Raw genomic sequence first — 13,216 nt, forward strand, 5'->3', positions numbered from 1 at the left:
TTGGGCCTGTGTTCTAGAGCCCGTGAGCTACAACTATTGAGCCCACGTGCCACAGCTACTGAAGGCTGCATGCCTAGAGCCCGTGCTCTGCAGCAAGAGAAGCCACCACAATGAGAAGCCTGTGTAGCCCACACAATGAAGAATGGCCCCCACTCACCGCAACTGGAGAAAGCCAGCGCGCAGCAACGAAGACCCAACACAGCCAAAAATAAATAAATAAATAAAAATAAATTTAAAAATAAATAAATTTATTTAAAAATAAAAAGAAGTGACACTTTCTAAGTGATCTGCCTAGATATCCTTATATATATTTCATGTATTTCCTGAATCACCCAATTAATTTAGAATGAGAGCTAGAACCCAGGTGCCCAACCAACCATATTCGTTTCCCAACTACCTTGAAATGGAGCCTGATAGCGGTCATCATCATTGGTCTGCCTCTCTCTCCAGCACATGCTGGTGGCTTTCATGTATGGTCTGTCCTCTCTTGGCTCTCTCATGGGACATAATCTCATGGTGGGTTTTGTGGTTTTCCATAATATATCCACTCCAATGTGCCCACTCCTCTCAAGCATATTTTTCCCTTCATCCACTAACTGCCAGGCCAACTCAGGCATTTCTAACTTACTGAGAGTTGGCCATTGTTTTTCTAGGTTTCCAAAAGCCACCACAGTAGCACATGTGCCCAATGGCTAGAGTCTTTGCTCAGGTGTTAATCCTTATTTCCGAAGATAATGCCCCCAAGTTAATAAATTCTTGCTTATTCAGGCTTACATTCCAGTTCATTGACCAAGCACTCTTGAAAATCCAATCTGTAGTTATCAGCCTGGCAGCCGAGAAATGTGATGAGGGCTGAATCTGACCAGGGCATCAATTGCCCTGTGGGGAGAGGCTTCTGCAGCATCTTCCAGCACAGCTGAAGGCCCTGATCTGTCTATGGAAGGGAAGGGTGGCCAACCTCTGCACGTCTAGAGGGTTCAGAAGGGTTGTAGAGTCAGTATCCTCAGTCAGTCACCCAGGGGTCCCCGTCTGACTTCTCAGAATCCCTAGTTTTCCTTACGAGGGCTCTGACCTTCACATAACAGATCTGCCTTAGCTGAGGGTTCGAACATCTCAGCAACTCTCCTAATTAATTCTTCACTCTGCCATTTGACTATACCTTCCCTTTAAATATGCTAAAACCATCCAGGCCCTCTAGTTTTTACACTTAGCAGCTAACTATTTGTTAGTGGCAGGCCATCTTTCATCATTCCTTCAGCAGGGCCTCATTTCAACACAGCAGTAGCCCAGCCAACTCTACTGTCTTCGTAGGCACGGTGGCCTGTTTTGATCATTTGTGACCACACCTAACCCTCCCAGGCCAATCCCTTATATCTTTAGTCTGATGTTTGGGGTGTTTGGGATTGTCTTGGAAAAGTGGTTTCAGTTCAGTCCAGATTTCATCTCATCTAATGGCACAAAGCTAGGCTTACTTCACAGGCATGTGACCTGTGCAGGGCCTTGCCTTCAAAAGGACTCTGTTATTGCCATTATGAAATTCTCCATAATCTCAATAAACTTCCATAACCAAGGAACTTTATCATATTCTTTCTTACTCATACTAGTTCCGGGTATTAATGAACTACTTTACATTGAAAATTACAACATAGAAAGAATGGAAAAAAACAGGACAACTCACATTCCCTTTTATTCTCAGCCCTTCCTTACTCATCAGTAAGCCAGAAGGAGAAACTGTTGGTAAAATGTGAGTGTCAGGAAGTGAAATAAAAACAGTTGAATTAGTTTTATGCAGAGTTTCCACTGTTCTGGTAAGAAAAAAAAAAAAGATATTCAGGTACAAGTTACAAAAAAAGCATTGTGCGATTTTGGTGATTCCACATAAAAGTTAAATGCTCTTTTATTTGCACTGAAAATAGACATTGCACAATACAAAGATGAATGGCAAAATTCATGCTAATATTTCAATTTTTAATTTTTCTTTACTTAGGACAACATTCAATGGCAAATGAAAAATTCTGTGACAAGAGGGAGACCATGAAGGAAGGAAAAAGGCTTTATATTTCAGTATTGTTAATTCTACTTTTTTCCTTCTTTTTGAACAAGAGGCCCCACATTTTCATTTTGGACAGAGTTCTGCAAATTATGTAGGCAGCGCTGGCCGCAAGCTAGTTCTTCCCATCTCACTCATTTATTGTTGAGTGATTAAGTGAAAAACAGGATTTGGCTACAGTTGCTCAAGTCCCAGAGTGTGGCTCCAGGCCTCAAAATTAAGGGGAGCTGAGGTGCAGGCTGATTTGTGGAGAGAAGCACATCATGGTGATTAAGAGCACCCATGCCAGAATCAGCACTCAGGGTGGCTGAGTGCAAATTCTGAACTGTCACCCTTATGATCTGGGACAATTTACTTAATCACTCTATGCCTCATTTTCTTCATCTGTAAAATGGGTTTGTGATCATCACAATATCCACTACATGCTGTTGTTGTGGACGTGAAGTGAACTAATACCTGAGAAACACTTAGCAGAGTGTCTGGCAAATCGTTGGTACTATATAAATACTAGCCACCAATATTATTTTATAAAATAGAGGGAAATAGCCTAACCTTAACCTGAAATAAAAGCCACCTATACTTTATTATAGATTAGCATTGTTTAAAAAAAATTATACATGACAAAGAAATATTTGCCTTCACTAAACACTACTTAAACATACTTGCATATCATATAAGATTTTGACAGGTGAGCAAGGATCCATCATGATTACCCCCAAAATGAGCATTTTCTGGTCATCTTAAGCTTATGATTAACATGCTCAGACACTGCTTCAGATAATCAGCCCATAGATAGCCAGATAGCCATAATAGATACATTATTGCTATGTCGTGTTTGAGCTACAATTACTTGGGAATGAGGAGGACGTTATAAAACTGTATTTCCTAAATTATATGTTTATTTGGTAATTCACAAACCGGGTAGAAAAAAAGTCACTGAGGACAAAGCTGAAACAAATTTGCCTTAATGTATCCTAGAGACTCAGCAATGTTTGGGTGTTCCAGACATGCAGATCATACATTATGCTAGTGTAACACAACTTGGAAGGTTCAATACTACAGAGAATAGAGTCTGAACTTAGATAGAACTGGGAAGTGATGTTTGTAATTATAAAGGCCTAAGTTCTCATTTCTCTAAACAGCTATGAAACACTTCCGTGTTCCAAATCCCTTTGGAAGCACATGAATGTAAGAAGGAACTAAGTACCCAACCTCAGTAATTAAAAATACCACTGCAACGTTTATCTTTAAAGAAAGCTTTGCACCCTGGGAAAAGAGAGATTTCAACCTGCTTCTACGTATAATAATCTTTAACAAAGTATTCACAAAATTATTTTATTAGAAAACCAAAGCATACATTTTCCCTTTTTAGTTAATTCCATTCTCCTACAAAATTTCCTGGGATTTTGGATTCTTTCACTCCTGTCCATATTTTTGTTTCTTTATGGTTTTTCTCCTCCCCTAGTACACAAGCTACCTAAGGGCAAGTGCTTCCTCATGAATGCTTTTATCCTTCCAAAGTGACTGACATGCAGTAAAAGTCTCGTGTCATTGATTGTCGTTGGATTAGCGAAACTTAGTAGGATTTTACTAATGATAAGGATAATTCTTAAGTGATGGAATTTGAAAGGAGTAAATATAGAAATCATGGATTTTTATATTGTCTTTCTATAATGATGACTAAAAAGAACACCTTGAAATTGTTAAATCTAAGGTGACTATTATAAAACAAAGCACTTAGAGTTGGTGTAGCAAGAGCAAGCCTTACTTTCATTCTGGGCTACTTATCTCTTCAGAAGTTCTTGGAATGAAAGTGGTTAAACCTAAGCTTCTACAATTCTGGATAATGTCAAAGCCCAGCTAAGCAGCACTAAGCTTTGGTATTCATTTGCTTTGGTGTTTGGTGTTATCTACAGGTATGTGGCAATTTACTCTTAGAATTGTAGAAATTTAGAACTAAAGGAGTTCTCAAATTTTATCTAACCATACACTTCAACATCACATGATGCATTGAGACCCTCAAGAAGTCTGCCATTTGCCTAAGAGCACTCAACTCAATTTATTTGGTGGACATAAGCGATCAAGTCTCCTTAATGCTCAGCTCAGTTCTTGTAATTCTACAGCATCACCTTTATTCAACTTTCAGGGAATTTCTATGACCCAGAGATAATCAAGAGAAATGTTTACCTATTAGATCCTTCTAAAATGAGTCATGGGAGGAACAACACACTAATCCAGAAACTCAGGAAGAGTCGGGACTTCTGGATGCTTTCCAGACTGTTTAGAAATTATGTGAAATTTCAGTGCACCTTTATAAACCTTTACTCCCTACAATTTTGAGGGATATAAGAATACTGGCTGCAGACCAGTCCCAAACTTCTGAGGTAATGAGTAAATAACTCTTGTTCAGAACAGCTTATCATGGTTTCAGAGGCTCCTTTTTGAACAAATTCCTGCCTCTAAGACTCACTGCAATGCTCTTGGGTTGGGAGTTGTGGACTGAGGATGGACACTGGGGCTGCTAAGGTTAATGGTGTCAGGGTAATTTATTGCCATATATTTTTTTCTCTTTTCCTCACTGACTTCCTTGTTATGGCAGTAAGATATACAGTACAAATACTTAAATACATGCAGAAAAGAGAGATATTTTACAAGGAGATGACTTCAAGCTTATTCCTCTAGTGCTGGTATAGAATCTATTTGCCCTCGAGGTAGAAGGAGTAGCAGCTCCTAAATTATGACATCAAAAATAACAAGAGGAACCAAATTTAGGCCTTATCCTCTCTTATGGATATAATTACGTTACTGTAGAAAACCTGCAGACATAGAAAAAAATGGCTTCAAAAATATATATGGAGACAGCATGGAGACACAAATGTTTAAGTGTAACACTGAGTTGAAACTGCAGTCATGCAAAATTGGCCTTCAGAATCCTAATCCATTAAAACCAAAAGGAATCTTTGAGGACACATCAAACAGTTGAGAGAATAAGAAACATGATAGTTGAGAGACCTTCCAAAGGTCACACGACTGTCAGACAAACCACAGTCAGGCCTCTGTAGGTATTTCATATTTGTAATCACCTGCTTCATACTGTTGTGAAACAGAAGTTCAGTTTCTAAGCCTGAGAATCAAAATGTACACTGCATGAATCTATGGATTGAGAGTTTTGAGACACGTCAAGGACACGAGAGGCTACGGGAAAGGGGATTACATATTTTCCTTTTGTCATTATTCAACAAGCTCTCCATTCCTCCATGGCCATTGCTTTTGGCTAGGTATGAGCTGTGGAAACATTTTTCCTGGATTCATCCATTCCCTGGAAAGGAAATTCAATCTGGCTTAAGAGAAAAAGTTCCTCTCCAAGTAATGATAAATTGTCTAAATTGAAAGCTCACACCATAAACAAATTTGAACAGTACAGACATCTTACAAAATTAAATTTCCATCTAGTGCACTTAAATGATGTTCTGAGAAAAAGGATAATATTTTAAGCCCTGCTTGGTATGACTCCCTTCCATAGTACTGTTTTTAAGGTCCACTCCAAGTAACTGAAAACACAACCATAATGCTTTTTTTCTTTATTTCTATATGCTTTATTTTTAGTGAAGTACTTAATGTGCGTTGAATGTAACCACTAATAGTATTGTTTTTACAAGCAAATAAAAAGGCCTACAAACTTTGATATTCTTGCAGTTTTACTGAACCTAAACATAAACTGAACATAGCTTTGAATGTGTTAAGAAAGTTAACCACACGAAATGTTTTGTGTGTATTTCTATTTTTCTTTTGCATTTCGCTGGAACTAAATTTCATGTTTTCATACAATCCATACAGTGAGATTCTTTGTTTCAAATTTACCAGAATATTATCTCTCTAATAGTTCCATTGCGTAGTTTAAACTAAGAGGTAGTTGATTTAAATTATTGGGTTGGCCAAAAGGTCATTCGGGTTTTTCCATAAGCTGTTACAGAAAAAACCAAACGACCTTTTTGGCCAAACCAATACTATAAAAGAACTCAAGAATCGATTTTTTATTAAAAAATATTCATAATCTTTTACATAACTATAACCAGGCTCCAAACTACCTTTCTAATTTTATCTCCCACTATTCCTCATCCTGCCCAGATTTAGACACCTGGGGTGGTGTTTTCTCATCAGTGTCTCATGCTTTTCCACCTCACTGGCTCAGCTGATAGATTCCTTCCTCTAAGAGCCACACACCTAAATCCTACCTAGCCTTCAAGAGCAGATCAGATGCCTTCCTGGCACCTTAGCATTTCCTAGTACCCCTGATCAGGATTAATCTCATCTCCCTGTGAAGCCTTGGAGCCCTGTCCTTTCTTCCTGCTTCACCCATCACCTTTGCCTTATAACATGGATCTTTAGGGAACAATTTGCTACAGTGTTTAAGAGGAAAAAACTCTAGAGTCATACACACACCTGGGTTCAAATCTTGCCAATCTATTGTTAGTCAGCTGGAGATCTTGGGCATGTCCTTTATTTAATCTCTCTTAGCTCCAATTCCATTATTTATAAAATGCAGATAATTATCATACCTATATTATAGAGTTGTAATAATCTAAGATTATATATATATAATATATATATAAAATAATTTCAAAGGTGCCTAATATCTTAGGAAGTGCTCAATAAATGTAAGCTACTACCAGTATTCTAATTTTATTATTATTATCACCATTGTTTGCAGTGGAAAGAGCTTTTACTAATAACTGGGAGACCTACAAAGTTGCATTATCATTTTATCATTCAAAGTGGTTTTTTGTTCCTCATCTGTACTGAAACAGTATGACTATCTTAGTATTAGCTATCTATTGCTGCATAACAAATTATCCCCAAACTTAATGGCTTTAAAAAATATTTATTACCTCGTAATTCTATGGCTCAGGAATCTGGGTGAGCTTAGCAGTGTCCCCTGACTCAGGATCTCTCACAAGGCTGCCATCAAGGTGTTCACTGGGGCTGCAGGCGTCTCAAGGCTCAACTAGAGAAGGGTCCATTTCTGAGTTCATGTGCTGGTCCTTGGTAGGACTCAGTTCCTAAGAAGCTACTGGACTGAGGGTCTTGGTTCCTTTCTGGCTATTGACTAGAGGCTGCCCTTAGTTCCTTGGCCTCTGTATAGGGCAATATACCACATCACAACTTTATTCATCAAAACAAGCTGGTAAAAGTGAAAAAGAGGTAATGTGAGCAAGAGGGAAGTCACAGGTCTTCTATAACCTAATCCCAGAGATGATATACAATCACCAGTGTCCTACTCCATTCCTTGAGTCACCAGATCCAGCCCATACTCAAAGGGACAAGATTACACAAGGGCATGAATACTATGTGATGGGGATCATTGAGGGTCTCTCTAGGCTGCCTACCACACCTTATAAAGTTATTATGGAAAGTAAATGGGACTAATGTACCTGAAATTCCTTATAGGGTGCCTATAGCAGACATTCAACCTGATACGAGCGTATTCTCCACTCTTCACCAGAATAAAAGTTCTTGAAAACAAGGACATTGATCAGTGAGCCCTGCAGTACCCTAGCACCCTACTAAGAAGACATGGCTCTTACCAACCACTGGAGGAAGAGATGATAAATGATACTGATCCACTTGTTCACAATTTAGTTAATATTGTCTCCATTTTCAGAAAGTCCAACCTAGGCACCTTTCATCAGGGATTTATTTACAGTATAAGAGTGTGGTAGGCAGAATAATGGTCCCACACAGACAGCCTCACCTGAACCCCCAGAACCTGTGAATAAGTTACAAGGCAAAAGGGACTTCCAAGATGTAATTAAGGACCTTGAGACAGGAGATTGCCCTAGATTATCGAGGTGGACCTAGTTTTATCACAGAAATCCTTGAAAGCAGAGAAACTTCCCTATCTGTAGTCAGAGAAAGAGGTACCACTGCAGATTAGTTAGAGAGATACAACATTGCTGGCTTTGGAGATGGAAGAAGGAGCCCACAAGTTAAGGGGTGTGGACCCCTCCAAGAATCTGGAAAAGACAAGAAAATGGATTCTGCCCTAGTGTCTCCTGAAAGGAATGCAGCTCTGCTGACAACTTGATCTTAGCTTGGTCAGATCAGTGTTAGACTACTCACCTCTGGAACCGTGACATAATACACGTATGTTGTTTTAAGCCATATGTTTGTGGTAATGTTACATTTAGCAGGTAACAGAAAAATAACACACAGAGAAAATATGTAAGTTACTTATGAGAGGGATCATACACAAGTAACTCTCTAAATGTTTACTGAATGTATTATTCTATAGCATAAGATATTAAAAATCATTGAAAGCTAAAAAATCTCTAGTTAAATATCACAATTACAAAACTCTGGGCTTTTTTTTTAATCACTGTATTATAAGGATATTAGCTATTTTCAAAAGTAATGAGAACATAAACTATTGTGTTTTCACTTAACAGTTGTAGAATATTTACTGCTATAGACACTTCATAAACATGAACTCATTTGGCTCAATTAACCCTAAGAGACAGTCACCATTATCATCCCGGTTTTCCACACAAAGAACAGACTCAAGGTTCAGAGTGCATAGGTACTAAGTAGCAGAGCCAGATTTCAAAGCCAAACACTCTGGCTCCAGAGTCCATGGTCTTAACCACCGGCTATGCTTCTTCTCAAATCAGAACCTTATATAGTCCCAATACATTTCTTTAGATACACTTGGGGATTTAAGCAGTATTTTTTTCTATTGTATGTATTTGGGGTTATTTTTCCCTATTTATTCACTCAACAATTACTAAACACCTCCCACTCCTTAGGCACAGAAGAGAAATAAAACAACGAGCCTCCCCTTAAAGAGTCCACAGTTCAATGACAAGAGACAGACATGTAAATAGGGAAGGATGAAATAATAAATTCATGCAAGCAAAAGCATCTCTAATTCCCTATCAATGAGTTCATGATTTAGAAGGGAAGACAGGTGCTTAAATAAGCATACCTTGAATGCTACAGGATAACCACCTAATTGGTGTTGAGACATAAGGAAAGGAATGACATTTGCAGGAACTGGGGTCTGGGGGAGGTAATGAAGGGTTTGAAGAAGAGAGTAACAGAGTAATGTGTGGAGTTTGATACTTAAGAAAGATTATTCTGGTGAGCAGGGAGGAGAGTAAGTTTGAAGGGTGACAAGGCTGGAGGCCACGAATTTGTTAGAAGATAAAGTGCAGAGAACATGAGGGTTTGAGTTAAGGCAACGGCAGCAAAGATTATTAGAAGAGGGTAAGGTTTGGAGTGGTATTAGAAGGCGTTACGGCCAGAGACCCAGCACCTGCCATGTCTCCCTCCAGGAATAATAAAAGCAAAAGAAAAGAGTGAGAAATGGTGGCTGTGTAAGTGCTAGGCAGAGGAATGGCAGCAGAGAGTATTTGGAGTTTCTTTCCTGGTGCCTTTTTAAGGAATTTGGATGTTAATCTGGGGCAACTAGAGTCTGGACAAAGTGTTTAAAGTGTACAATCAGGAAACACTAGAAAGTAACACCACTAGAAAGATGGAGGCAAGGCTGGAATGGAGAGAAATTAGAGGCAGGGAAAGGAGACAGCATTGTAGTGTTTTAAAAGGAAAAAATTAACTTTTGGTTTTTATTTCATAAAGAGACTAAATTTATGTAAACATTCCTTTTTTACAATAAAATACTGTGTTTAAAAGTTAAATTGTCATCAATAATTATAGCTAGCAGTAGCTCCTGTGGAGGCACTGCACTCAGTACTTCACAAATAGTGCCTTATCGAAGCCTCAAGTGTTAGTATGAAGTCAGTTCCCTGATAATTGAGACCCAGGGAGGTCAGGTAATTTGTCTAGGTCATCCAGTAACTGGTAAAGATAGAATATAAATCCACATGTTGTGATGCCAGAGCCTGAACTCACAGTCACAATATCACTAAAGCATGTTCAGTAAATCCAGACACTCACAAATTATTTCTACAATGTTGCAGTTCAGAGCACACAGAGGGCTGGAAACAGACCATGTAGATTCCAGTCCTCCTTCTACCACTTAACAGCTGTGAGAAGCAGGTAAGTTACTTCCCCCTTCTGTACCTGTTTTCCTGTCTGTAAGTGGGGAAAATAACAGTGCTTGTCTCCTAGGGCATTTCTGAGGACTAAGAGTAAATGCAGACAAAGGGTTTAGAATAGTGCCTGGAATGTATTATACATCTGATAGAATTTATGTTATTATAAACATTATTATTCTATCCTAAAGTACTGAGAGGACTGATAAGAAATGATGTCTGTGCTGCATGGACCCAATTAAGATCTCTGGTAGGTAGAATAACAACCCCTAAAAATGTCCATGCCCTAATCCCTGGAACCCAAGAATATGTTACTTCACTACAGCAAAAGGGACTTGAAGGATGTGATTAAGGTTACGGATCTTGACATGGAGAGATTATCCTGGATTATGTAGGTAGGCTCAATTTAATCAGTCTTAAAAGACTGAAATTAGAGATGAAACAACAGAAGAAAAGGTAAGAGAAATCACAAGGATGACAGGATCTCAACCTACCACTGCTGACTTTGACGATGGAGCAAGAACGCCACAACCCAAGGAACATGAGTGGCTTCTAGAAGCTGGAAACATCTCTCAACCGACAGCTGGCAAGGAACCAGCGACCTCAATACTACCACAGCAAGGAAATGAACTTGGTCGACAATCTGAATAAACAGAAAAACCTGACTCTTCCCTAGACCCTCTAGAAAGGAACACAAGACCTGTGGACACCTTGATTTCAGCCCAGAGAGACCCGAGTTGGACTTCCGGTTACAGAGCTATAAGATAATACACTGGTGTTGTTTTGAGCCACTAACCTTGTGGTAATTTGTTACAGCAGCAGTAGCAAACTAACATAAGATTTATGTTTACCTTTTTCCTAAAAGACTCAAATATATTGATTTAAGAACTCTGTAATATGCTAAAATAAATTTAACTTTTTAAAGTCAGCAATTTTAAATTATGTTAGGGGCATAAATCAATGTCTCTTTTACATTTCTATTATTAAATTCCTTAGAACCTAAAAGTTGCTGAAAGGCTAAAAGAAGGTATCATAATAAGATGCTATTGTAATTTTTTCATCTTTTCTTTCTATTTAAAGGTGAATACTCAAATTTAATTTTTTTCTTCTGTAAGTTCTCAAAATTAACAGATGAATTACATATACTTTGATTTTTTACTAATATATTTTAAGCCCATAGTCAAGTCCTAATAAGACTCTTCATTAACATGTTGGCAGGAATATATAAATTCTGGGTTTAAAACAACACGTTGAACTTACAGAGGTAAAGCACTTACTCAAAGGCAAAATACACTACGCCTTGGTTATTATATACTTTTTCACTGTCTCTGAATTGACACTCTTCAGCTCCAAGAGAGTAAGGGCCAGGTCTGAGTGTTCGCCTTTATATCAACACTGCTTAGCAATACCCTGGGCCCCCAGCAGACTACTGTTAAATAAATGAATGAAAAATAAATATATTCTTAACGTATAAAAAACTGGAAGCAAAGCTTCCCTGAAACCTCAGTTTATTAGCTCACTGGAAAACTAAAAAAAAATTGACTATATCTAGACATTAAATGATAAAACCCAGAACCTATTTGAAACATTTTCAACAGAAATCTTAAATGTTTTACAAGTTTTGCCCTCTTAATCAGATTCCTTAAACATAACTCAAATTTCTCAATAACTTGGTATCTTTTTTGTTATGAACATTATGTCATGACATTTTCAGGTGACATACGTAAGGCTCCATGAATTAGAACTTGCTTTCTGAAAATGTCCCCTATGTTAGTCTTCTTTTTGGTCCTTTTTTCTCCTTTTCATAAAAATTACATGAAGCACAGTACACATGTAGGCCCACCTGACAAGTACAACCTGGCTGCCTTCCTTCACGATTGCTACATGTAAGACTTGGTCTTCTTCAAATAGCTTTTCTTACCTTTTAGAACAGCCCTACCCAAAATAAATTTAACAGGAGCCACATGTATACTTTCAAATTTTCTGAAACATTCTCATGTTGACATGTAACCAATGTAACAAATGAGATAGTTTCCATTCTTTTCTTTTCATACCTTATTTTACCAATCCAGTGTGCACTTCACATGTAGAGCAGACCTCAATCCCGCCTACCCATAATTCACATGGCTAGTGGCTCCCAAGCTGGCCACCTGGAGCTCCAAAGAAACCTCCCCTCTCTGCACCTAAGTGAACTACATACCCTTTCAACTTGGAGTTCCTACTCAATCTCATTTGTACTGTTGGTTTCTGTAGTGCGAATTTCACTAATTCAACAAACCATCATCATCCTTCTACTAGACCTGATCCTTAATGCATGGAAGATGACAAAATTCCAGTGATGTTAACTGTATATCTTTCACGTAAAAATGAATTTGAACAGTATTAGACTTCATCGAGAAATGCTCCTTTGTCTATAATGTCTTAAATTCTGAGTAACAACTCTTACATGGGATAATTTAAAAAAAAAAAAAAAGCTTTTCCCTTATCACTGCTTCTACAGGATGAGCTCTCCAATGTCTGTCTATCAATACAGCTATTGTAGGACTGAGTGCTCCTGGGGAGAAGGAGGGTCAGGGGAGACACGCAAACGTTAAGACCAACTCTGTGCAGGAAGCTTTATGCACGTGACTTCATTCAAACCTTAGAGCAAACCAGCTAGCCAGACACTGCCATTCATTGTATAGGAGTAGGCAGTGCCGATTTTCAACGCCGGCTAGACATAATTGCCTGGTCAATGCTAAAAGAGGAAAGGAAGGAAAGAAAAGAAAGAAAAAGAAGGAAGGAAGGAAGAGAGAAGAAAGAAAAGAAAAAACCTTCCTTCGGGCCCCAGTCCTAGAAATCCCGCCTCAGTTCCCCAGGGCTGGGCAACCTGGCTGTCCGTGTTTCTAAGAGCTCTCGGGGGATGCACACCGACCCTGCGGCCGGGAGCTCACGGCCCTGATGGTGCAAGCGCGTCCAGCTCGCCCGGCAGGGCCTCCCAGGCCGCGGCTTCGCAGGGCTGACAGCCGACGAGACCGGCCACCTGCCTCCCTGAGCCTGCAGAGGCCAACAAGCCATCCCCCCGCCACTGCAGCCACGCGCCGCCACACGGCCCCAGCCGGGACGCTGCAGCCCC

This window comes from Hippopotamus amphibius, chromosome 5, assembly GCF_030028045.1.
Source record: "Hippopotamus amphibius kiboko isolate mHipAmp2 chromosome 5, mHipAmp2.hap2, whole genome shotgun sequence".
NCBI classification, from domain to species: Eukaryota; Metazoa; Chordata; class Mammalia; order Artiodactyla; family Hippopotamidae; genus Hippopotamus; species Hippopotamus amphibius.